This window comes from Aegilops tauschii, chromosome 4 (genome assembly GCF_002575655.3).
Source record: "Aegilops tauschii subsp. strangulata cultivar AL8/78 chromosome 4, Aet v6.0, whole genome shotgun sequence".
Taxonomy (NCBI): Eukaryota; Viridiplantae; Streptophyta; class Magnoliopsida; order Poales; family Poaceae; genus Aegilops; species Aegilops tauschii.
Window position 1 is genome coordinate 12,977,085 of NC_053038.3, and position 26,889 is coordinate 13,003,973.

At 44.6% G+C, this 26,889-nt stretch overlaps 1 long non-coding RNA gene and 1 other non-coding gene across 3 annotated transcripts; both read left to right on the forward strand.

Annotated features, from left to right (window-relative positions):
• Positions 1-224: 224 nt before the first annotated feature.
• Positions 225-304, forward strand: LOC141022086 (small nucleolar RNA SNORD36). Its single transcript, XR_012182946.1, has one exon. It is a non-coding gene; the product is annotated as a small nucleolar RNA SNORD36 (small nucleolar RNA).
• Positions 305-10,862: 10,558 nt separating this feature from the next.
• On the forward strand, positions 10,863-26,265 carry LOC120962692 (uncharacterized). Of its 2 annotated transcripts, none has more exons than XR_012181180.1 (6): positions 10,863-11,813; positions 12,258-12,356; positions 21,793-21,898; positions 22,643-23,699; positions 24,902-25,085; positions 25,449-26,265. It is a non-coding gene; the product is annotated as an uncharacterized lncRNA (long non-coding RNA). The 2 variants fall into 2 exon arrangements; XR_005753428.2 differs by having other exon boundaries at positions 12,269-12,356.
• Positions 26,266-26,889: the final 624 nt, after the last annotated feature.

Below are 26,889 nucleotides of genomic sequence, written 5' to 3' on the forward strand. Positions count from 1 at the left end.
TTGTGCTTTACAGTAGTTGACATGCTCTATTCCTGTCTGTTTTGCTTGCTGTCAAAGATGGTGTGTATTTTACACACCCCTCTGTGATTTATGCACTTCACATGCATTTTCCCCATCACCCACAAACCGTAACATGCTAGTTGTATGTGTTGCAGCAATTCTTGCACTTGATTTCAAATCGTTCTCTGCTCTGTGTGTGCACGTGTGTTAATGATCGATTGGCTGGTCAGATGATGCTACAACAACATATTCCTGAGATTCTCTTTGAGGAATACAAAATTGAGGTTTTTAAGACTGATGGCCAGCCTGTCCAATGTTTGTTTTCTTCTATACACTTGCTCCTTCCAGTAGGCATTGCAAGTGATGTGTTCAAGTGTAATCCTCTGGTCACATTTTTTAACCAGTAGCATACTAGTAGTTTTAGTCATTTAACATCTTAATTTACCTAGAATGATGAAGTAGTTGCACTTGGTAGATGGGCTGAGAAAATGATGATTCATATGATTATTCTGAAACATTTGATGTTTCAAAATCGAGCTTTTGAACTATGCATAGATTTGTAACAGTGAGCATAGATAGTTATAGGTTGTTGTGATGATGAATATAAATATTAAGAAGTGCTCATGCATGGCAGTATACCAGATACCATTGTTTTCACTGTTTTATCAACATGCCTTTGCTGAATCTTCGGTTTATATGTGTAAACTATACATTGTCAGCTACTGAGTACTTTTTAGTTATTGAACGAACTCATACTGGTTAGTGTTGGCCATATGCAAGTAAACTATATACCCACAAGACTTAACTATTTCCTAAAGCTATAGTGATACATTTACTACACTGCTAATTCTTATCCGAGTTCGTTGTTTTATGTTCATGGTAACTAAATGTTGACATATTAGCTAATTGTGTACCTAAATATGACCCAGGTACAATGGATACAACAAGCTCATCCTCCTCAATCCCTAGCTACTGCACGATTGCCGAAGTGCAGTTCCTGGAGCATCTGGACCTCTTATTGTAGTAGCTGGTATGCTTGATGCGTGTATGTCCATCTCTTTACTGTTTTTCTAGAACCATAAATCCTGATGCATCATTATCATGGTCTGGTTTGTTAGATCTATTTTGCTGGTGCTTAAAATTTGACATGCCTGGATTCTGAAACTTGTTCTTACACTTTCCATTTCTATGATCAATTTAGAGAGTTGCACATGTCAGTATATTATATACCAAAAAAATCCTAGCTAGTGAGAACATTTTAGTCACTCCATGAACGCATACTGATTAGTGTTAGTCATACTATTTATGTACATGGCATTTGTTGTCAATTCTTGACTATGAGTTATTGGATCCCTCATGGGCTACTGTTTGATGTTCTATACCTATTCTTATTCTTATATGTTCATTCTTATTTTTGCATAGGTGAAGTGCGAATCCATGTCCGAAGCTGTGAAGCATATCAGCAAAGGGTAGCATATTATGTGTTGTAATTGTATAGGCAGTAGTAGGCATATCTGGGTTGTAATATACTGTAACGATTGTAATAGATTGATGTAGTATTGTTTTGGACCAGTTTCATTTGCTCTCTAGTCTGTTCGAAACAATGATTGTGTATGTGATTTGAATACCCGTCAAATGGAAACCTGACAAGTGGGTCCAAGTTATAATGTGTGGGACCAATTTTGAGCTAAGCATGACAAGTGGGACCCGTTGCAAAATAAAATGGCTAAAAATAGAAAAGCAGTAAGGCCATATTGTTGGGCCAGGCCCACGTAGCTAGCGAAAATTAAGAGAAAAAATATATATTAAAAAGGCCGAATTGTTGGGCTAGGCCCATGTAGAAAACCGAATTGGACCGGGCTGATTCTTGTGCCACATCAGCTTGCCACGTTGGATGCCTACGTGGCCTGAGAAGGTTCCTAGTGACCAAAAATTTGGTCATGGAACCAACGACCTTTTACATATCACAAAGAAGGTCACTAATTTCAGTTTATGACCGCCAGCTTTTGACCTTCTGTTTTTGGTCACAAAAAGGTCGCAAATGAAAAACTATGACCTTTCAGTGGCCAATAGTGAGGGTCACAAGTTGACATATTTCTTGTAGTGGTAGTGATACACATATTCATAACATTGAAGCCAAAAGATGCAGAGTTGATAATGATAGTGCAACTTATTTGTGGCACTGCCTTTGGGTCATATTGGTGTAAAGCGCATGAAGAAACTCCATTCTGATGGACTTTTGGAATCACTTTATTATAAATCACTTGGTACTTGCGAACCATGCCTCATGGGCAAGATGACTAAAACTCTGTTCTCCGGAACAATGGAGCGAGCAACAGATTTATTGGAAATCATACATACTGATGTATGTGGCCCGATGAATATTGAGGATCGCGGCGGGTATCGTTATTTTCTCACCTTCACAGATGATTTGAGCAGATATGGGTATATCTACTTGATGAAACATAAGTCTGAAACATTTGAAAAGTTCAAAGAATTTCAGAGTGAAGTGGAAAATCATCGTAACAAGAAAATAAAGTTTCTACGATCTGATCGTGGAGGAGAATATTTGAGTTACGAGTTTGGTCTTCATTTCAAACAATGCGGAATAGTTTCGCAACTCACGCCACCCGGAACACCACAACGTAATGGTGTGTCCGAACGTCGTAATCGTACTTTACTAGATATGGTGCGATCTATGATGTCTCTTACTCATTTACCGCTATCGTTTTGGGGTTATGCTTTAGAGACACCTTATGAATTGTGGTTTGGCAAGAAACCAAAGTTGTCGTTTCTTAAAGTTTGGGGCTGCGATGCTTATGTGAAAAAGCTTCAACCTGATAAGCTCGAACCCAAATCAGAGAAATGTGTCTTCATAGGATACCCAAAGGAGACTGTTGGGTACACCTTCTATCACAGATCCGAAGGCAAGACATTCGTTGCTAAGAATGGATCCTTTCTAGAGAAGGAGTTTCTCTCGAAAGAAGTGAGTGGGAGGAAAGTAGAACTTGATGAGGTAACTATACCTGCTCCCTTAATGGAAAGTAGTTCATCACAGAAATCAGTTCCAGTGAATCCTACACCAGTAAGTGCGGAAGCTAATGATGATGATCATGAAACTTCTGATAAAGTTACTACCGAACCTCGTAGGTCAACCAGAGTAAGATCCGCACCAGAGTGGTATGATAATCCTGTTCTGGAAGTCATGTTACTTGACCATGACGAACCTACGAACTATGAGGAAGCGATGATGAGCCCAGATTCCGCAAAATGGCTTGAGGCCATGAAATCTGAGATGGGATCCATGTATGAGAACAAAGTGTGGACTTTGGTTGACTTGCCCGAGGATCGGCAAGCCATAGAGAATAAATGGATCTTCAAGAAGAAGACTGACGATGACGGTAATGTTACTGTCTACAAAGCTCGACTTGTTGCGAAAGGTTTTCGTCAAGTTCAAGGAGTTGACTACGATGAGACCTTCTCACCCGTAGCGATGCTTAAGTCCGTCTGAATCATGTTAGCAATTGCCGCATTTTATGATTATGAAATTTGGCAAATGGATGTCAAAACTGCATTCCTTAATGGATATCTTAAAGAAGAGTTGTATATGATGCAACCAGAAGGTTTTGTCGATCCAAAAGGTGCTAACAAAGTGTGCAAGCTCCAGCGATCCATTTATGGACTGGTGCAAGCCTCTCGGAGTTTGAATAAACGTTTTGATAGCGTGATCAAAGCATATGGTTTTATACAGACTTTTGGAGAAGCCTGTAATTACAAGAAAGTGAGTGGGAGCTCTGTAGCATTTCTAATATTATATGTGGATGACATATTATTGATTGGAAATGATATAGAATTTCTGGATAGCATAAAAGGATACTTGAACAAGAGTTTTTTAATGAAAGACCTCGGTGAAGCTGCTTATTTATTGGGCATTAAGATCTATAGAGATAGATCAAGATGCTTAATTGGACTTTCACAAAGCACATACCTTGATAAAGTTTTGAAGAAGTTCAAAATGGATTGCCTGTGTTACAAGGTGTGAAGTTGAGTCAGACTCAATGCCCGACCACTGCAGAAGATAGAGAGAAAATGAAAGATGTTCCCTATGCTTCAGCCATAGGCTCTATCATGTATGCAATGCTGTGTACCAGGCCTGATGTGTGCCTTGCTATTAGTTTAGCAGGGAGGTACCAAAGTAATCCAGGAGTGGATCACTGGACAACATTCAAGAACATCCTGAAATACCTAAAAAAGACTAAGGATATGTTTCTCGTTTATGGAGGCGACAAAGAGCTCGTCGTAAATGGTTACGTCGATGCAAGCTTTGACACTGATCCGGATGACTCTAAGTCACAAACTGAATACGTATTTATATTGAACGGTGGAGCTGTAAGTTGGTGCAGTTCTATGCAAAGCGTCGTGGCGGGATCTACATGTGAAGTGAAGTACATAACTTATTCGGAAGCAGCAAATGAAGGAGTCTGGATGAAGGAGTTCATATCCGATCTAGGTGTCATACCTAGTGCATCGGGTCCAATGAAAATCTTTTGTGACAATACTGGAGCCATTGCCTTGGCGAAGGAATCCATATTTCACAAGAGAACCAAGCACATCAAGAGACGCTTCAATTCCATCCATCATCAAGTGTCGGAAGGGGACATAGAGGTTTGCAAGATACATACGGATCTGAATATTGCAGACCCGTTGACTAAGCCTCTCTCACGAGAAAAACATGATCAGCACCAAGACTCCATGGGTGTTAGAATCATTACATTGTAATCTAGATTATTGACTATAGTGCAAGTGGGAGACTAAAGGAAATATGCCCTAGAGGCAATAATAAAGTTGTTATTTATATTTCCTTATATCATTATAAATGTTTATTATTCATGCTAGAATTGTATTAACCGAAAACTTAGTACATGTGTGAATACATAGACAAACAGAGTGTCACTAGTATGCCTCTACTTGACTAGCTCGTTAATCAAAGACGGTTAAAGTTTCCTAGCCATAGACATGAGTTGTCATTTGATGAAACGGGATCACATCATTAGAGAATGATGTGATTGACTTGACCCATTCCGTTAGCTTAGCACTTGATCGTTTAGTTTGTAGCTATTGCTTTCTTCATGACTTATACATGTTCCTATGACTATGAGATTATGCAACTCCCGAATACCGGAGGAACAATTTATGTGCTACCAAACATCACAACGTACCTGGGTGATTATAAAGGTGCTCTATAGGTGTCTCCGATGGTGTTTATTGAGTTGGCATAGATCGAGATTAGGATTTGTCACTCCGATTGTCGGAGAGGTATCTCTGGGCCCTCTCGGTAATGCACATCACTATAAGCCTTGGAAGCAATGTGACTAATGAGTTAGTTGCGGGATGATGCATTATGGAACGAGTAAAGAGACTTGTTGGTAACGAGATTGAACTAGGTATTGAGATACCAACGATCGAATCTCGGGCAAGTAACATACCGATGACAAAGGGAACAACGTATGTTGTTATGCGGTTTGACCGATAAGGATCTTCGTAGAATATGTGGGAGCCAATATGAGCATCCAGGTTCCGCTATTGGTTATTGACCGGAAACATGTCTCGGTCATGTCTACATAGTTCTCGAACCCGTAGGGTCCGCACGCTTAACGTTCGGTGATGATCGGTATTATGAGTTTATGTGTTTTGATGTACCAAAGATAGTTCGGAGTCCCGGATGTGATCACGGACATGACGAGGAGTCTCGAAATGGTCGAGACATAAAGATTGATATATTGGACGACTATATTCGGACACAGGAAGTGTTCCGGGGGTCATCGGATAATTATCGGAGTGTCGGGGGTTTATCGGAACCCCCGGGGGAACTAATGGGCCAACATGGGCCTTGTGGGAGAGAGAGGAGAGGGCCTAGGGCTGGCCCCCCCCCTTTGGGAGTCCGAATTGGACAAGGAGGGGGGCGGCGCCCCCTCTTTCCTCCCTCTCTCCCTCTCCTTCCTACCCCCTTCCTCCTTCCTAGTTGGACTAGGAAAGGGGAGTCCTACTCCCACTAGGAGGAGGACTCCCCCCTCTCCTTGGCGCGCCCAGGCCGGCCGGCCTCCCCCTTGCTCCTTTATATACGGGGAAAGGGGGGCACCCTAGGACACACAAGTTGATTGTTTCTAGCCGTGTGCGGTGCCCCCATCCACCATAATCCACCTCGGTCATATCGTTGCAGTGCTTAGACGAAGCCCTGCGCCGGTAGCTTCATCATCACCGTCATCACGCCGTCGTGCTGACGAAGCTCTCCCTCGACACTCTGCTGGATCGTGAGTTCGTGGGACGTCACCGAGCCGAACGTGTGCAGATCGCGGAGGTGTCGTACTTTCGGCACTAGGATCGGTCGGATTGTGAAGACGTACGACTACATCAACCGCGTTGTCATAACGCTTCCGCTTAAGGTCTACGAGGGTACGTGGACAACACTCTCCCGCTCGTTGCTATGCATCACCATGATCTTGCGTGTGCGTAGGAAAATTTTGAAATTACTGCGTTCCCCAACAGGAAGACCACTGTTTTTGGTTGTGCCATAGTTTTGGACGAGACCGAACAGACATACGTGTGGCTGCTGTAGACTTTTTTGAGGTCCATGTGTCAAAAGATGCCGAAGAGTGTAATCACAGATGCCGACGCTGCAATGATCAAGGCAATTCGTGAAGTCTTGCCAGACGTGTGGCACCGTATATGTACGTGGCATATAGAAAAAGAAATGAAGATTCACCTCAGTCACAAGTCCTTGAAGGAGTTCCGAACTCTTCTGTACTACAACACGTCCACGGCCACGTTTGAGGAGAGATGGCACGCGTTTTCCAAAAGATGGCAGTCGGAAAAACCCGTAACATGGTTGAGACGGATGTATAAGAAGAGGAGACTGTGGGCCGCGGCTTATCTGACAGAGGGGTTTTGGCTTGGCATGAAAAGCAACCAGCGGAGTGAAAGCCTGAACTCATGCCTTCACCTCCACCTAGACGGTGAAATGACCCTGGTGGATATGATTTTGCATTATGAGAACGCCGTTGTACGTATCCGTGAAAACGAGGCGCGAGATGACTGCACGACCTCACAGAGTTTACCGGTGCCAGTTACTAGCTCGAGGGAACTTGAGATATCTGCTTCTCACGTCTTCACTCCAGCAAACTTCTATATGTTGCAAGATGATCTTAGAAAAATTGACGGCATGGAGATTGTAGAAATTAAGCTGGGAGACGGATCACAGCAATACATCGTGGCCTGGAAGAGTAACCGGAAGAGCCGTTTTTGGGTGGAGTATACACCAGTAAATTCCGCATAACCTATAAGGTGCAACTGTAGAAGAATGATTCGAAAGGATCTACCTTGCAAGCACATATTCCATGTACTGAAGTACTTGAACATATCTGAAATACCAAAGTGTTTAGTTCTTGTTCGGTTCACGAAACAAGCAAGGTTGGGACTGCCCGCGAGGCGCACAAGCGATCTGTTGGGATTTGGTTGGACTGGGGCAGGGGAAAGAATGAAATATAGCCAGGTCAGTGTGTTAGCGTCAGAAGCTATGCATGCGGCATGCAAACACCCAGCTTTGTGGGATCAGTTACATGATAGTTTGAAGGCTGTGATAGCTAAGAGTCATGAGTATGATCTGCTACAGGAAAATTTGAGCAAGAAAACAAATGACTTTAGTAAGTGTGCAGTTGAATATGTAGACGATGGTGAAGGCAACATGGTTGCAGTTAAAGATCCTATGAAAGTGTCAAGCAAAGGTGCAACAAAGGTAGATGAGAACCGCCCTGTCTCGAAAAATGGTAGACCAATCTCTTTTGATGAGTTGAAAACCCGGTGCAGCGCTTGCAAATTGCTAGGACACACTAGACGTAGCAAGAAATGCAAACTAAATCAAAAGTAAGTGTTTGTATGCATTGCAGATTATTAAAAAATTTATCATTCATTAACTTATCTTGTCTTTTATCATGTGCAGAAATGTGGAGAAGGAAGAAGAGTAGAACACTTGCTTCAATTTTTTACGGATGAATCGAGTGAACTAGACAGTATATCCTTCACATTATGGCATCAAATTTAGTTCGACGTTTAACGTCGAGTGTTTGGTTCCTATATATTGTAGCAACTCGATCGACACTTTTTTTAGTGGGAGTGTCAACCTTTTACATCTCTAAATAAGCAACAAAATCCGACCTAAATAAATTAGTTATACATGGTTGGGAACAATAGCTTGAAATGCCACTGTGTTATGACCGGGGCGGGAGGTAGAAAGAATATTGTACATTTCCCCTCCCCACGTCCTAACTGCCATTAGATAAGTAACTTACCACTCCCCACCACACATTCACCCACCTCCCACACGCGCCGGTTTGAACTCCCCTCTTATCCCCACCTACAATAGATCGAGAAAACCCTCGCCGACAACCGCCTCCATGGAGAGAAGCCTCGGCTGGCAGAGAGCGATGATGGAGCTCGCCGGCGATGACGAGGGGTAGCGCGCGTAGTTGACGGAGGTGTGCGGCTGGTTCCCCAGCACGGAGATGTTGGTCAACCACGCGCATGGCCTCGTCAAAGTCCTCACCGACGCCGAGAAGAAGCGCGCCTTCCCCTACTGCCGCGACGTCCCGCCGGCTCTCCTCCTCGTCTGGGCAATACGAGAGGCCACGCTGAGTGACTCCCCTGTTCAGCGTGCAAGGTGGTGGATGTACCGCTCCACCACCATGACGTTGCGGCCAGATCCAGCACGCGTCGCGTCGAGGGCGGAGCGCGTCGACGTCGAGCTCGCTCTCCCTGCGCCCATCAGCCCGGACTACCAGGTCCGCCACGTGCCGAAGCCAGTCCTGCCGTTGGGCTTTGACGTCGTGGAGGACGACGTGGACGAGGTACTGGTCATCCCTGATGACCATGAGGAGGGCGAGGAGGATGCCGTGCAGATGGTAGCGCCGGTCGCCGTCGAGGGTGGCAAGACAATGCCCATCGACCTCGAGCTCCTTCCCCTCCTCCCTGACATAATGAAGGTGGAAGAAGAGGAGGTGGCTCAGGATCAGGTGGCTCAGGATCAGGTGGCGCAGCTGTCGAAGAGGACGGCGGTCAAGAAGAAGGCTTCTCCGTGTGTGGTGCGCCGCTCACGCCGCCTCAAATTTCTGAAGAAGTGAAGATGGGCACAATTGCTGAAGGAGGAGGAAGCTGCTGGTTATCTTAAGTTAGGTATGTTGTTATATGTTTCAGCATATAAGTTAACAATATTTTGGGTTTGATGTTGGTTAGGTATGCTTTTATATGTAAGCATATAAGTTATGCAATCGGTACGGTTTGGTCGGGTTCTCATTCCTTTTAATTTCAGCTTCATATTCTGTAATCTTAGTTTCCAGTTTCTTGTTCTTCATGGCAAGATACTTAATGACTGACTTTGCTTTGCTATCCCACTCCCCATCAACCCATTCAACATAATCAGAAGTGATACCATCCTAAATAAATCATGAGCAATTCAAGTCAATTTATAACTGAACTTGTCACTGCAAGCGGTAAACACTAAACTTTTTTGCAGCTTGACCGCAATAGCAGTACTAGTTTGAAGATCATGCTCAGTAGACTAACCTCAAACCCACATCCCAAGAATGCGCTGCCAAACTTGTCTGCATCTATGCGGACACGGCCACCAGGAGTTTCCTGATGATCAGATAGATGGAGCTTGTCAGGGCCACAGGTCATGAATTGTGGGTGATAATGCTGGGATGTAAAGAACAACAGTAAATAACTTACCTTTTTGCCACCAAAGTGTAGCACCGAAGAAACCCTAGCCGTGGGTTCTCCCGACCCACCGCCGCCCAGGAAACCCCCGTCCCTTGTTCCACTCGATCCACCGCCGCTGCCTCCTGTGCCACTAAATCCGCCCCACCTGCTTCCAGGACCCAGGGTTCGACCTAACTTGCGGTCGCCACCGCTCTTCTCGCTGCAGCCGCCGCCGCCGCCCGATGCCCAACTCGCTGTCATGCTTTCGCCGTCGAGATTTGGAGGGGCAAATGGAGAGAGAGGGCTAGGGATTTGGAAAGGGAAACGAGAAAAGGGGAAAGATCGATGTGAACCTGGCAAAAGCATGACCTTCATGATAGAGAGTCTCCTATGTTGCTATCCTTTTTCCACACTTGTGCTTCAAAGTAGCACCATGATCTTCATGATAGAGAGTCTCCTATGTTGTCACTTTCATATACTAGTGGGAATTTTCATTATAGAACTTGGCTTGTATATTCCAATGATGGGCTTCCTCAAAGTGCCCTAGGTCTTCGTGAGCAAGTAAGTTGGATGCACACCTACTTAGTTTTTTTGAGCTTTCATACACTTATAGCTCTAGTGCATCCATTGCATGGCAATACCTACTCACTCACATTGATATCTATTGATGGGCATCTCCATAGCCCATTGATACGCCTAGTTGATGTGAGACTATCTTCTCCTTTTTTGTCTTCTCCACAACCACCATTCTATTCCACCTATAGTGCTATGTCCATGGCTCACGCTCATGTACTGCGTGAAGATTAAAAAAGTTTGAAAATACTAAAGTATGAAACAATTGCTTGGCTGAAACTGGGGTTGTGCATGATTTAAATATTTTGTGTGATGAAGATAGAGCATAGCCAGAATATATGATTTTGTAGGGATAGCTTTCTTTGGCCATGTTATTTTGAGAAGACATGATTACTTTGTTAGTATACTTGAAGTATTATTATTTTTACTAGTACAAATGCCCGTGCGTTGCAACGGGTGATAAATTTAATAGTACTTGGTCCTTTTCAACACTTATTATATTCAATTTTGACTAACTTTAGTGAACATGTGTCCTCGAGTATCACTTTTCAGTAAATGTCTCCCTAACATCGTTCGTTAGGATGTTTTTCAGCTCTGCGCTTTCATCCGACGACGATAAGTAGCTGGGAGAATTCCGGAAATTCATTTTGGCTCTAGTTAGCACATGCTCTTGCGTGCCAAAAATAAAATTTGCAAATATTAAAAAATATGGAAAAAAGATATGTTCATTGTCACACCGAAATGGTACATGCAAACTTACAGGGGAAAAACTTAACCATGTTGACTTGTGGGAAAAAAAGTCGAACACCAAATGTCACACTTAATTTTTTTTCCACCGATGAAGCACTATTATCCCATATGGCATGAAAATTGTCAAGCACGCTTGCTACACTAATATGAACATGCAGTAAAAATTTAGAATGATTTTCCTGTTCATTACAGAGAATATGCTCCCAGAGCCAAATATTCGCGTCCGGGGAATTACTTCTTTTTGGAAAAAGAAGAAAAAAATGGCTCGATGCGATACATACATTTGCTAGGCCCACTTTGCTCTGCCCGGTATGTTTCAATAGTGAGTGGAGAAAATGAAAAGGCCGAGCTGAATCCATCTGGCCATTCCAGCCCACGAGCACTTCCTCTTGCACTACCCTCCTCACTTCCACAGCAGCGGACACAGCAGACTTGTCTCAAAAAACAAACAGACACAGCAGACTCGCCTAGGCTATCACGCCGCCGCCGCCGCCGCCGTCCGACGCCTGGGCTCGCCGCCGCTGGGGTGTGGTGCTGCAGCCTTCGTTTCTCGATGGAGAATAGCGTCGGCTTCCTCCATCCAGATCTTTGCATAACTCGTCCTCCTGGCCGACCTCGCATGTGCGCCGCCACCTTGCTGCCATCCCGGCGAGCGTCCCGACAGCCGCCGCTTGCCTCTTCATTCTCCGCCCCGCCTGGCTGCCCTCTGCTTCCGTGACGTCGCCTCCAATATTGCAAAGGTAATGCGTGCCATTTCCCTTATTCTCTCTTTTCTTCCTCATTTTGATTGCAATGGGGATTAATTAATTATATATTTGATCTGGTTTAGCGTTTTAGAACCTCTCCGGATCTCCCAATCTCCTTCAATCCCACCCCGTCACCTTATGCAACAATCTTGGTTATTTGTGGCAGTAGTAGCATAGTTAGCAGATTCAGATTTGCTTTGGTAGCTAGCTTTTGACACTTTTTGATTAGTTACTAAATAATGTGTATGGCACAATTGATAGCACGTAGTCACCATGAGAAATCTCTCTATTGTCCGCTAGTACACTGCTTACATATTCAAGCATCTTAATCCTGACGAAACAGACCATCCCAATTTCTTCAAAAATATGCAACGCTACACTATTAATATGTACACCAGTAGTTCTGAAACTGATATGTATTTTCTTACAATGTGTCAGATATTTTTCAGGTTTCTTGGACTTAGATAAAGCGATGTTTAGAAAAATCAGTGCAACAACATCAGCTCCAAGGCGAGAAATATGTCTCTATTTTGACTGGTAAGTCTCAATTTCACCTTAGCTACTCATCGTTGGTAAATTTGCATACATAGATTGTACAACCATAATAGAGATCATCAAAGTGATCAAATATTTAAATAAAAATTAATGAGTTATTGGCCATATTATATAAATAAATATCCATGAATGAGTTAGTGGTTCAGAACATGAAGACATCCTCCTTCAAGACGATCAAGTAGTCCTGAATTCTAACTCCGAAGTTGACAGCTTGATTGTTCTGAAGAATACAAGAAGTAATTTTAAGGTTAGAAAATTAGAGATTCAATGTGTAATATAAATTATTAAGTTGGTCATGAATGAACGTACTAAGTTGAAACTGAATTTATAAACACAAAATTGAAATATTGCATTACCTATTTGGTCAAGACTTCTGTGTAAACAATATTCTTTGTGTATGTATCGCTTGTACTGATCTTATTCTTCCTTTTCTTCTTCTCCTTTGTGCACGTGTCACCTTTATTTTTTTTATTGTTTGTCTCCTTGTTCACATCGTGTGTACCTGTTAGTACCTTTATGTTAGATGTCGCGGTTGCTCTAGAAAGCGCGACATATAGTTGACCATGTGAGAAAACAGGTTCAGGCAGGTAGACACTGGCCTTGTGATTTGTTTATTGTCATTGCAAAACTGAGTCTGACTGGAAACTGTTTTCTCTTAAAACTGAACGGGAACATGTCGTCGTCAGATGGGCATAATGGTATCCGAGGCAAGAAAACTCGCATTCCAAAGTGCTGCCCTACCACAATCTTTGCATCAATTGCATTTTTCTGAAATCCACGTAGGACCAGTCTGGTGCCGTTGCAGAGCCCATTAGTAGGGTCGATGTTCCTGAGTAGTATGATTGGACAATTTTTTTTGAGCTTCAGCATATGTGGAGGCAGTCCATTTGGGGTTAGGGTGTTTAGGAATTCTGGTGGATAGTAGTTATGTGGGTCATCTTCTACTGAATCGAAGCTGTGGTACACCATCTCCTCCCCTTGGAAGCGATCAATCATTTTTAGGTTGATCTTGTCTACGCAGTCATTCCTTGTGGATAAAATTGCTCTTGAGGTGATGTACTCTGGATCTTTTAGGTAAGCATTCCCCGTTTGGTAGATACTGTCAATAAGTCTACCCAAGGCGGTATCATCCGTCTTATTTGGCACACATATACTTGTAGGTAGAAGTATTTCACCATCATCATTTGTCTCCTCGGTTCCATTTCCAATGCGTAGTAGGTATTCTGCGAACCATGGGTCGTTTTGAGCCCTCATGTTGCGCACAAGCTTCAATTGACGCATGCAATTCCAGAGCTCCGACCCGCGTAGTGATGCATCTACTATCTGGGCTCTTGTTCCCTTTCGGACAACAGGTAGCACTTGTCTAAAATCTCCCCCAAATACGATCGTTTTTCCACCAAATGGAAGATCTGGTCTATTCATTATGTCCCGCATGCTTTTGTCTAGCGCCTCCACTGTCTGTCTCTTTGTCATAGATGCTTCATCCCAGATTATTAGTGATGCTGCTTGGAGTAGCTTTGCTGTCCCACTCTATTTTGTGAAGCTACAAATAGCTCCATCATCTATTTTTAGTGGAATCTTAAACCTCGAGTGTGCGGTCCTCCCTCCAGGCATTATGGAAGCAGCAACACCGGAAGTGGCCGTCGCCACGGCAATCTTGCCTTGTCCGCGTATTGTGGCCAAGAGCGCCCTATAAAGAAAAGTTTTTCCTGTGTCTCCTGGCCCATCGACAAAGAATATACCTCCGCTTTGGCGGTCAACCGTGGCTAGGATTTCGTCGTAGGCCTTCCTCTGCTCGATGTTTAGGTTTTTATGCAACGATACGTCCTCAGGGTCCACCTCGATGGAGGTCTCCTCAACGATCTCCCTAGGTATGTCGCCAGTTGTCTCATGTCGTTTGTCGATCTTTGGAAGAGGAAACGATTATATGTCTTTTCCCATTGAGTGCCACATGTCCCTGATATTTCTCAGCACCATCTGTTCGACTGTGTGCTTGCATTTGCAGTTTCTGCTGTAGTCTTCTGACATTGCGTCAAGGTGTTTGTTCCATAGGCCACGTACATCGCTGGGTTCACAGAAAACCAAGATTGTCGCGAATAGCCTTCGTAGTGATGATGGCATTCGAAACAACTCTGCTTCTGTCATGCAGTCATCTAGTGTGTTGTCTGCCTCAATGAGCCCCCGTTTTTCTGCAGCTTCACGGAAGGTTGGCATTACTTGTCCATGGACTGTTCGTAGGTCTTCGTAGCTGGTGGCGCCTGTCACGTGGTTTAGGAGTACTCGAAGATAATATCGTTCTCCTTCAGCCGGGTGTGCCGAGACCATCCTGCCAACCTGGAACACAGCGGCTCGTTTTTTCTCTTGCCAAAACTTCCCTTGTCTTTGCCAAGTATAATATTCCTGAAAGTCTCTGTATAGTATGCCTCGTGCTTTCTCATGTAAGCTGTTTGCTTCAAAGTACGCGGTCAACATTGATCTTTCTGTGCCATCATGGTCGATAATATTCTTTATTTTTTCCATGCCATGGTATGAAACTGTAACACCCACGATGCGGCTATATCTCCCACGTGTCGATGCACGACTTAGAGGCATAACTGCATTGTGGTTTTGTCGCAAGAAGGGTCATCTTCACACAATCCCATGTAATGAACAAGAATGGGATAAAGAGTTGGCTTACAATCGCCACTTCAAACAATACATAAATATAATGCATACATCATCCGAAATCCACACATAGACCGACTACGGTCAAATCCAAAATAAGAGAAGACAACCCAACTGCTAGATCCCCGATCGTCCCAACTGGGCTCCACTACTGATCAACATGAAAAGAAACAACACAACGAACAAGAACTTCATCGAGCTCCCACTTGAGCTCAGTTGCGTCACCTGCACTGGCATCGTCGGCACCTGCAACTGTTTTGGTAGAATCTGTGAGTCACGAGGACTCAGCAATCTCACACCCACGATATCAAGACTATTTAAGCTTATAGGAAAGGGTGGGGTAATGAGGTGGAGCTGCAGCAAGCACTAAGCATATAAGGTGGCTAACATACGCAAATGAGAGCGAGAAGAGAAGCAACGGAACGGTCGTGAGGCTAGCAATGATCAAGAAGTGATCCTGAACTCCTACTTACGTCAAACATAACCCAGAAACCGTGTTCACTTCTCGGACTCTGCCGAAAAGAGAGCATCACGGCTGCACACGCGGTTGATGTATTTTAATTAAGTCAGGTGTTAAGTTCTCTACAACCGGATATTAACAAAATCTCATCTGCCACATAACCGCGGGCACGGCTTTCGAAAGATAATACCCTGCAGGGGTGTCCCAACTTAGCCCATTATAAGCTCTCACGGTCAAGAAGGATAAACCTTCTCCCAGGAAGACTCGATCAGTCTCGGAATCCCGGTTTACAAGACATTTCGACCATGGTAAAACAAGACCAGCAAAGCCGCCCGATGTGCCGACAAATCCCGATAGGAGCTACACATATCTCGTTCTCAGGACACACCGGATGAGCAAGACATCGGGTTGGCATAGACCCTGGTTGCCCAGGGGGCGCCGGACATCGCTCGGTTTGGACCAGCACTCGAAGGAGCACTGGCCGGGGGGGGGGGGTAAATAAAGATGACCCTTGAGTCTGCAGAACCCAAGGGAAAAAGGCTTAGGTAGGCAAATGGTAAAACCAAGGTTGGGCCTTGCTGGAGGAGTTTTATTCAAGGCGAACTGTCAAGGGGGTCCCATAAATCACCCAACCGCGTAAGGAACGCAAAATCAAGGAACATAACACCGGTATGACGGAAACTAGGGCGGCAAGAGTGGAACAAAACACCAGGCATAAGGCCGAGCCTTCCACCCTTTACCAGGTATATAGATGCATTAATTAAATAAGAGATATTGTGATATCCCAACATATCCATGTTCCAACATGGAACAAACTTCATCTTCACCTGCAACTAACAACGCTATAAGAGGGGCTGAGCAAAAGCGGTAACATAGCCAAACAACGGTTTGCTAGGAAGGGTGACAAAGGTTAGAGGTTCATGGCAATTTGGGAGGCTTGATAAGCAAGTGGTAGGTAGCGCGACATAGCAATAGAGCGAACAACTAGCAAGCAAAGATAGAAGTGATTTCGAGGGTATGGTCATCTTGCCTGCACGGTTCTCAGAGTTGTCGAAAGCTTGATCCTCGTAAGCGTACTCAACAGGTTCCTCGTACATTAACTCGTCTCCCGGCTCTACCCAAAACAAGAACACAAGCGATGGAACCACAATCAATCGCGGGAAATGCACAAGCAACATGATGCACTACATGAATGATATGCGAGATGTGGTATGCGATGCATATGCGAGCTCTGGAAGAAAAATGATGAACAAGGCAGCAACTTGGCAAACCAAGCATGCCACTGGAGAGATGAGATGATTTCGGTCGAAATCGATATAAAGATCACCAGAAACGGGTGCACGGTTTGCAAATGGCAAGCAAAACAAGAATGACACGAATCTGCGATTAACAGCATGATAGCACTTAGAATGCAACAAGCAACTATGCTACAGCACTCCAACATAGCAACAAAGCATATGGCAGTAATCTACAGGAGATGCTTGACAAAAGATGAACACTGAGCTACGGCTAGATCACAACATAACAGGTTCAAACAAGCATGGCAAAAGTGCAAAAGATAACAGGTTCACAGACTTGGAGAAATTACTGGACATGGCAGAAACAGCATCAGGTAGCAAAGTTCAGAGCACGAAATCAACATGCTACAGGAACTTAACATAGCAAAACAAGGCATGGCATGAATCTGCTAAATGCATATGACAAAAATCCCTTACTGACCATAAGCCAAAAAGGACCAGAAGATATGATAGCAACCATGTAAACATAGCAAGTTTCGTTAACAGGTTCCAGTCTTAGCAGAAAACAGAGCATGGCAGAAACAGACATTAAGAGGGCATCTTGGTGAGCTTGATGCACTCACCACAAAGCAATGCATGACAAAAAAGCATACCTACAGCAAGATGGCATGTTTATGAAGCTATCCATGGCAAGAGCAAATACATAACATGAAAGGATCAACTACAACATCCTTGGCAAAATTGAATATCATGTTAACAATCTGCCAGAAATATTTTATAGCAAAAGTAGACCAAGATTGAGTCATGCTAGGGCACTCCATAATTGCAAACAAGGGCATGGATGGATCAACTACAACAATATCTACAAAACATCCTTACTGAACATCACCAAAAGGAGCATGGATCTCTCTGTAGCCACATGGATACATAGGAACAAAATAACAGCAGTCACAGACTTAGAAAAATTACTAAGTCCCTGAAATCAGAAACATCACGGAGCCTAGTTTGCATGCTTGTGCTAGTCACCACAGAGATCACAAAAATACATGGCATACACCTCTGTAAAGATGGCATGGCATACATCAAGACACATGTAGAGCTCATGTCCATAAGATGCACAGAATAAATGCAACAAAAATAACAAATCTACAAGTTCTGATAAGTAACAGCAGTCAACAGCAACTAGCACTCTTGCACCAGAGATTTGGGCATCAAGATAGACTCAAATGAACATGGTGCACTGGAACAAAATGAAGAGCATCTAGAGACGAACATTTCGATATATTACACGCACGAAACGGAGCTATATGCAGAGAGTTATGATGCGATGAACATAGGCATGTAATGTAAATATATTAGGACTTAGAGAAAAATCGAGAGGGAGAAAATTCAACCCTAGGGCAGTCCCGATCGGATCTGGCTCGAGCTCGGCTCGGCGGAGCTGCTGCTGTCGCCGGAGCTCGAGGGCGGAGGAGAGGACGGCGGCCGGAGGGAGAGGGCGAGGAGGAGTGCCGGACGGGGAGGGAGGCGCCGGCGCGCGGGGGCGGTGACCGCGGCGGGAGGCTGGTCGATGCGGCGGCGGCGGCGGGCGAGCTCGCCGGCGAGCGGACGCCGGCGCGGCGAGGCGACGCGGGAGGCGGCGGCGGCGCGGCGACGGAGGGAGGAGGCGCGCGGGGCGGCGCCCGCGGGTCGCGGCGGCGGCGGGATGGGCCCCGCGGGTCCGATCCGGGCCTGGCGTTCCTGGCGCGGTGGAGACGGCGGCGGGGTGACGTGGCGCGACGTGATTCGCCGGGCGCGGCGGCGCAGTTGACGGGCGGACATGTCCGGGCGGGGAGGATTTTGTCCGGTGGCGCGAGGTGGAAGGAGGCTAGGGTTCATCCGCGAAATTTCGGGGGGAGGTGCAAATATATAGGCAGAGGGAGCTAGGAGAGTCCAAACGGGGTGCGGTTTTCGCCCACGCGATCGTGATCGAACGACCGAGAGCATGGCGGTGGCTTAGAGGGGTTTTGGGCTGTTGGAGGAGATTTTTTGCTGCAACACACAAACGGACTTTGCGGTTGCCCGGTTAACCGTTGGAGTACCAAACGACCTCCAAATGGAACGAAACTTGACCGGTGGTCAACCGTTGGTATACCAAGGCCACTTGACAAGCCTCGGCCCATTCCGAGAACGTTTAACACCCGCTCACGAAAAGAAACAAGAGGGGTGCGCCGGAGGAGGTGGGAGTGCCGGATTGCAAAACGGACAACGGGGAAAATGCTCGGATGCATGAGACGAACACGTATGCAAATGCAATGCACATGATGACATGATATGAGATGCATCACATGAACAAAATGCAAAACGGAAAACAAAACCCGACCACGAAGGGAATATCATAACACATAGCCGAAAATGGCAAGAGTCGGAATTACAATTATGGAAAGTTACATCCGGGGTGTTACAACCATGTGCATATTTGGAAGATGTAGCTGCAGTTGCAAGACTGGTGGGTGTATTTTGCTTAATTCGAACCCATATATTCTCCAGAGTGCTTCCGGAGGTGTCACCCACCGCGCGTCTCTGTACTGTTTAATCTCGTCAATTTCAACTTCGTCTACTTTGTCAGTTACAGATACAGATGCTCGGTCATGTCCCTTATAGATGTACTTGAACAAGTACTTAACAACTTTAATGCTCGAGCATATCTCAACATTTATGTGGCAGTTGAACATCCGCAAAAGATATGGGTTGTAAGGAACTACCCACCTATTATCCAGTTGGCATTTTCATACCGTTTCAGTCCGACCATCATTGCGTCTCCTATACAGTGGGTAAGAGTCCTTACCTTGAATTGTAGTTTCATTAAATGGCCTTGGATAATTGTTCTTGCATGACGGACGATTCTTTGTGCATGGACAAAATTTATTCAATGCACCGCAAGGACCATGCATCATATGTTTGATTACCATTTTGTATAACTCTGGGTACTTGTGCTTGTTAGGGAGCTCAGCGGAGATGATTCTGTCATACTGTTCCGGACATGTGTATTTGTATTTTCCAGTCATGATGAGCAAAAAGTGAGCATGTGCTAATCCCCTCTTTTGGAACTCTACGACATATGTATATGCCTTAACCTTTCCAAGAATGGCCTTCTCAAATAGTTGCTTCTTCATTTCTTCTAGCTTCGCCTTGAAAACACGAACGACAATGTCTGGGCGATCTTGTGGTGTTTGTCCAAACTGTAGTTCACGTGTGATCTCTTCCCAGTTGGGGTTGCAGGTCATTGTGACGAATACGTCTGGTTTTCCATATTTTCTAACTAAAGCCATAGCATCTAGATACCGACGAATTTTATCTCGTGGCCCTCCAATAAATGATGACGCAAGTACTCTCCGTTTTCCAATTGCATCTCCATTCTGTTCTCCAGCTTGAATGCTGTCTAGAAGGCCTTGGTATAGATCCGCCCTTATTTTGTTTTGATGATGCCACATGTAATCCAGTCTGGAGTTTTCAATCTTTATGTATGTATCTACAGCAAACTGCTGAAAAAGCCGTCCGCCGTGCAATATTGGGTTGAATATGCTTGGTCGTGTATGGAATTTATAGCAGTAGTATTCTTTCATGGTTACCCACAGGCCGTTGGCAGAATCTGTGCAAATATTGTGACATAAAAAGTTAGTTAAATTGAATTTTGAATATAATAGTATATGAAAATTTTACCTGGGTCATCATCATTACTGATATCATCAGCACCAATATCTTCCGCTTCTGTATCCCTCTTTGGGATTTTCCTATGCCAACCCAGTTCAGCTCTTGGAAAGAATAGAGGGTACGACAACGGATCAGAGCACCCGTAATATGATCGAATGTGCTCTTTTTCGTTGTTGTTTCCATGTAGTATTACATTCCTGTCATAAGTGTCTCTTCTTTCATTTCCTTCAATCCACACTGCAGCTACCTCTGAATTTATTGGCGCGTTGTATGTTCTCTGGTCCAATCTTTGGTCCAGGTTTAAGACGAGTCTGTAGTCCTCAAGGTTTTGGGCTCGTCCCAAACTCCTAAACTGTTGAGAGTATGGGTTATCCCGTAGGATGTCGGTTATTATCCCGATCACATGCTTGTCTTGCTCGTACATTTCCTCGCGGCAATGGCGGTACCGATGCTCTAAGCTTGGATCATCGTCGTAGAAGTATAGCTCTAGATGCTTTGGATCTGATCGACTATTACCAAATGAGTGTATGTTGTGATAGATCTGACCATGTGCTTGAAAGGTGTAAATACCACCAGTTGTTCGCATGTCAGTTGTGTCTCTGTCAAGATGGCAGTATAGAGTAGTAAACGAGAAGTGGCCATTGAAAAATCTTATATTGTTCCGAAAATGTCTTGCGTCAGAGTCGTTGCTTATCCAAAGTCTCATGAGTTCAGGTGGTGTATCTGCATTGGCTAGTCTTATCTGTCCTTTTCTGCAGCATAATTTCTTAGTTTCATACTTGAATTTTTTTGCATGGCAGAATCTGCAATTTTCTTCTGTTTTGAGCACGTGTTTTTTTTGGTATGTTGCTATAGACGAAATCATAAGGATCAGGGTTGTGCATTTCCTCGCCTTCTTTGATTTCAATTTCCACTTCTCTGTCCCATTCTAGTTTGGTTTGTAGCATAAAAGTTAGTACAGAAGCTATATAATGATTAAAATATATTTAAATTCTATTGAGCATGCCTTGACCAGAGAACATGTATTCGTCCTCGTTTATGTCCTCTTCAAATATGACTTCATTATTACCTGTGTTGCAATTTTTTATTGTATAATATATTTCTTTGGATTTCATAAGAACATATATGGAATTGATGACCTTACCTTGATCGTCATTATTGATTGATTGTGTTGGTGTATCTACTTCTTTCATGGTAGCATCATGCTCACATATAATCTCATCCTTGCCTGTGTAGTAATTATTTATATGTAATTTTTGTATTGCATAAAAATATATAGGAAATTTTATAACCTTACCGTGAACATCATTGTATAATGTTTGTATTTGTGCATCTACTTCCTTGATTGCTGGAAACATTGAAGACGGGATGTCTGGCCACAACGCCACCTTATTGTGATCGTCACTTGGTGTATCTGCTTCTTTGATGCTTGGAAACATTGATGAGGGGATGTCTGTCCATAAAAGATGGTTAGTTGTACAAACATTCGTATATTTATTTTGAACGCGAGTATTGTGTAAAATTTAGTATTACCGTAAATCATTTCTTCTGGTTGCTGTAGAGGTTCTGTGTTGGCGTCGCCGGTTTCCGTCATAGATACATCTTGTTTCGATGATACATGCCTCTGTCTTGTCGTGAATTCTTTGTTACGACGGTGTAGCAATGTTTGCCTTTCTCCTGGTGTGACATGCTTTCTGTAATCAGGAAAGGTAGAAGTACCAACTTCTTTTTCAGTTGCGATATATGCAGGGTTCTCCAGTGCAATGGAGTCTTTGCTTGCTGTGTTGCGTTTCAATTCATTGATATGTTCTATTCTAGCTTTCTTTTGTTCCGGCTGCATTTTTGCATATATCTGCCTTTGTTGTGCGCATATTTTTTCTTTCTTTTGTTGATAGCCTTCACGGCGTTTTTTGAGTTTTTCCTCTCTTTTTTCATCGGCCATTTGTGCATAGCGCTCTCTGTCTCGTTTCCTTCTTCTTTCCTTAGCATCCATCTCTGGAGAATGTGATCAAAATGCTTGCCTGCATGAGAGTTCAGTGTGCAATCTAGTCAAATAATTGCATCTATTTTTTCCTTGTCAACAATGATGTTTAAATATGATTCAGTGTGTCATATATAAAATCTTGTAAATTTGTTGCTCAAAGTACGGTTTGGTGTACTATTTGTTCGGAAATTTCAAATTGCTAATGATAAACTTATTCATTTCATGGCAGGTACCGGTGTTCCTAAAGATGTTGAAGAATTCGCAAAAAGAAAGAGATGTTGAAGGATGTCGTATATGAAAATACGCAACGAAAATACCTGATGTTAATCTGACTTGGGAGCTTACCAGCTTAATTGAACCAAAGGTATCTAGAAGGCGACGTGTGAAACTGATTCTATTTAATTGAATTGAAGACTTGAGATTGTGTAAGAATCACGTGGAGGTACAGGTGTATTTGTAGCACCAGCGATACCTGCCTCCAAGTAGGTTTCGGCCTCCTGTATGTATCTAAGTATTCCCTCCGTCCCGAAAAACATGTCGCGGTGGCATTTTTGCAAAAAAACCCTCTTGTTTTTCCCGACCAAACCCGCGCTCCTTGTCCTCCTCCTCCGACAGAAGCAGCAGCTGCGCTGCTCTCCGCCGCCACTGCTTCGCTGCTCCCCGCCGCCGCAGCTCCCCTGCTCTCCCGCCGCAGCTGCCTCCTGCTCCGCTGCCGCAGCTACCGCTCGCCTGCCTCCCCAAGCTCCCCCTTTCTCAAAAAAATCCTTGATTTGGATCCCATGTTAGTCCAACCCACACCGCCGCGCTCTGCTTCGGCTGCGTCGGAACCGCCGTCGGAGAGCCCGCAGGCACCGGATCCGGACCACCACCAACAACCTAAAGGCCGACGAGCAGCCGGGTGTCGTCCTCGCCATCGACGACGACGGTGCCGCCGACGCCGCGAAGCGAGGGCGAGATCCTCCAGTCGGCCAACTTTGGATTTTTTTGCCGACCTGCTCTCCGACGGCGAGTTGCAGCGCTGCTTGTCTATATCCGGAGAATTGGGAGTGTACGTTGCCGGAACGGCGGCGGGGCCCCCTCCTCTCTCGGACTCCACGGCAGGTCATCTCTCCCCTGCCGTCGTCGACCACCTCCCCGCCGGCGCCACACGCTTGCACCTGCACGCATCAGCAAGGAAGCCGTCGACCACGGAGCCAGTCCCGACGCACCTGCATCTGCACGCCGGTGCCACTCACCTGCATCTGCACACATCTGCATCAAGGCAAAGAGCTCGCCGGAGTAAAAAGGTCTTGTTTTTCTCGCCATCTTCTCCTGCCACCTTATTTTCTTGTAAAAATTTCTACTGGATTGCTCCATTGTTGCATTCCTGAACTCAATTTGTTCATTTGGCGTACTGTCAGTGGACTTGCTATGCTTGGAGTGGCACTTTACTAGACTGAAGAAATCGCTGCATCACTAGACTGAAGAAATTGTGTTGTCAGTTAGGGACTGAAGAAAATGTGTTGCAGATTTTGATTTGCTTGCTGATCTTCGGTTAACTCCATAGAAGAGTTTTGTACTGATTCAGTTAACTGAAAGCAAGTAACAGCATGTTCTAACAGCAACAGTTTCAGAGTACTACTCCAAAATCCTCCTAGTTGTAGCTCACCTAAATGGTTGAATTCAAAGAACTGCAGTGGCCTTCAGTGATTGAGAGCTTAAAATTTCCAACAATCTGAACAAACAAAGTAAAAAGGATCAGTATCTCATTTCAGCTGATTTATTCTTCATAAGCATAGGCTTTTGTTTGTTGGAAACTAGCTTGTGAAACTGAAATTTAACAGTAAACTGAATTACTGTCATTTAACAGTAAACTGAATTTTAAACTGAGTACTGGAGTAAACTTGCTGGAGTACAAATTTATGCATTACTCCATATTTTGTGAAATACCTACTGCTATGAGCTATGTCAACAGGGCTACTCCATATTTTTATTGACTTGGCTTGTTATTTTGTCGTTTTCCTAAGTAGAGCTTGGTAGTGAGAAATAGACATCAGTAGGGTATTTTAAGAGTTAAACTTAATTGCCTTGGTTACTTTGGAGCTAGCATTCACTATGAAACTGGTATTTACTTTTGATAACATGAATCGTAATGAATAAAACAGTAGTGACAAGGAGACCCTTAGGGGTTGCTGGTATTGGTTCAATGGCAACAGCGCGAATGCTAAATGCTCATTTAGGCACCCAGTACGACCTCCTCTGTATTTATTTTGTTGACATAATATATGACCTCCACTGTTCTCTTTTCACTCAAAGCTAGTACTGCAGTTCTAGTCAGTTTAGTGCTTCAGTTAAACAGAGCAACATCATAAGCTATGGAAGTTTGTCTAATTGGCTTCTTCTTGTGGCTGGCAACAGTTGCTCTGCACAAAACCATACTACCCATTTACTCGAACATCCGAGCAGCTACGATTACAGTAATTAATAAGTGTGTGTACTTTCTTTTCAGCCACCGGACGACTTGCTCGGAGCATCGGCGACTCCGCGGGCACCTCAACAAACTGCCCTTGCACCCAATGGCACCACAAAGCCAGTTGTCCCTTTGTCCCATGGTTGTCCAAAACCTGATGATGGTTTTAACCAGCTAACCGGGTGATACTGGACAATTTTGAAAGTTTTAACATGGTTCACATGTACGGAATGAGGCTACTGTTTTATGAATGCTGCTAGTGCTACAAACCTGAATTGACATCATCTGAATTTGCTAGTGCTACAAAGTTTTAACCTGGACTGATTTATGAATGCTGCTAGTGCTACAAACCTGAATTGGCATCATCTGAATTTGCTAGTGCTACAAAGTTTTAACCTGGACTGTTTTATGAATGCTGCTAGTGCTACAACAATTTGCATCCTCTGAATTTTACAGTTTCACTCTGAATTGGCATCATCTGAATTAGCACCATCTGATCTCTGAATTAATCATGCTCTCTTTAATTTTCTGATCAGTAATAGTAAATCAACAGTACTCTGATGAATAAGTACTGTACCTTCTACAGAGTGCAGAGGAGTAGCAGCAATAGCAGCACGGGCAGGATCAGAAGAGGAGAAGCAGCACGGGCAGGGTCAGAGGAGGAGCAGCAGCACGGGCAGGGGAGAGGGAGCAGCAGCAGCAGCACAGGCAGATCTCCACCGGCGAGCTCCTGGTCCACCAGATTGTCGAGGCAAGCTCCGGCAACGCCAGTAGGGGATCGCGGCGGCGCACGTGCGGGAGCTCCAGGAGGATGCGCGGGAGCACGAGAGAGGACGCACGCGGGGGCTCCAGGAGGATGCGCGGGGGCTCCAGGAGGGAAGCGCGCGGCCTCGAGGAAGACGTGGCAGGAGATTCCGGCGAAGCCCGCAGGCAGTGGGAGGAGACCACGGCGGCGCAGGTTTGGGCTGCGGCGGCAGAGGAGGTAATTGGCGAAGGCGGCGAGAGCAGGTACTTGGCGACGGAGAAGGAGCTCAGCTGGGCTCGCCGGCCCCTGGCGAATCACGCAGCTAGGCGGCGCCGGCCCCTGGCGACGCGCAGGCGACGGGCAGAGGAAGAAGACGGGGCGGAGGGACTTGTTTGAAACGCTTTTGAAACCATGAGGTTTTTTTTGCAAAATTACCGGTGAACTACGCCCGCGACATGTTTTTTAGGGCGGAGGGAGTAGGATTCAGACTCTTTCATTGAGTATATCTTTTTGGGTGTTATTTTGGTACTGAGTCGGACTGACTATGGCATGTACGTATACACGGCCCGGTATGATGTGGCCCTGGACGTGAACGTGGTGTATGTATCTAAGTAGGATTCAGACTCCTGTATGTATCTAAGTAAGATTCGGACTCTTTCATTAAGTATATTTTTTGGTGTTATTTTGATACTGAGTCGGACTAACTATGGCATGTACCGAGACACTGCGAGAGGTCATGGGTTCAAGTCCCAGCGTGCACCTCTTTTTATTATTAAAGACCGTGCGTTGATTATTTTAAAAGTCAAAGGCGTTATTATAAAATGTAAACGAATCATTTTTTTAACTTATATCAGTACCACGGTTTCATTACAATAAAAACTCAGGGGGTTTCTGCAAAACGCCATGACGGACCAAGAATACCTATTTCTTTTATTAGTAAGTATAGATATAGATGTCAATATTAAACTTTTGTCTTGAATCTTTCGGATCTAAACATTCATGCCACAATAAATAAAATTATAGATGTAATATCACCGGGAGTCATAGAACTTGCGCTTAATGTTCAGTTTGATGCTAAAACTTTGAAAATACGAATTTGTGGTTATCCAACTTGCGTTATCGTGCAAATACGGTCACTCCGCTCGTATCTAGCCGTATGGCCTGCCCATGTGGCGCGCCAGCCTGACGGAGGCCCACCTATCAGTGACTAGGAGTGCACAAGGTGCTGGGTGACCCTAGCACGCCGTTTTTCATTTCAGAAAATCCCTATGTAATTTATTTA